Source organism: Tupaia chinensis, unplaced genomic scaffold (genome assembly GCF_000334495.1).
Source record: "Tupaia chinensis unplaced genomic scaffold, TupChi_1.0 Scaffold000231_1, whole genome shotgun sequence".
In the NCBI taxonomy this organism is placed as follows: domain Eukaryota; kingdom Metazoa; phylum Chordata; class Mammalia; order Scandentia; family Tupaiidae; genus Tupaia; species Tupaia belangeri.
Window position 1 is genome coordinate 612,575 of NW_006159706.1, and position 406 is coordinate 612,980.

A 406-nucleotide genomic window follows, 5' to 3' on the forward strand; every position below is an offset into this window, starting at 1 on the left:
CACTTCAGTCAAACTTCACAGCAAAATGATCGTTAACCCTTTTTTTTTTTTCTGTTTAGTTTGCTCTGTCTCTCTCGGTCTCTCTCCAGTAAGGGCACCTGCCCAGTGCACTCACTAGAGAACCTGCGAGAGACAGAGAAACAGGGAAAATGAGAAATCACCCCTTAGGGGGTTGGGCATGCCGCAATCCCTTCTCCTCCATTCTCCTCCTGGGATTTTGGGCACGCACATATACACGCACACGTGCACACATGCTTGGTGTGTTTTTCAAGCCGCTGGGTCTGGACTTGAACTGTGTAGTCAGCCGTGTGGGCTCCAGTCTCCTTAGCCATCACACTACCTGCCGGCCTCCTTTCAATATTTTTAAACAACAGGGAACCAGCAGTTGGCGTAATGGCTATGTCGC

The 406-nt window shown here is 49.8% G+C and overlaps 1 protein-coding gene across 1 annotated transcript in view; it reads right to left on the minus strand.

Moving 5' to 3' along the window:
• Positions 1–406, minus strand: part of ITGAD (integrin subunit alpha D) — a 37,913-nt gene that overhangs the window by 22,907 nt on the left and 14,600 nt on the right.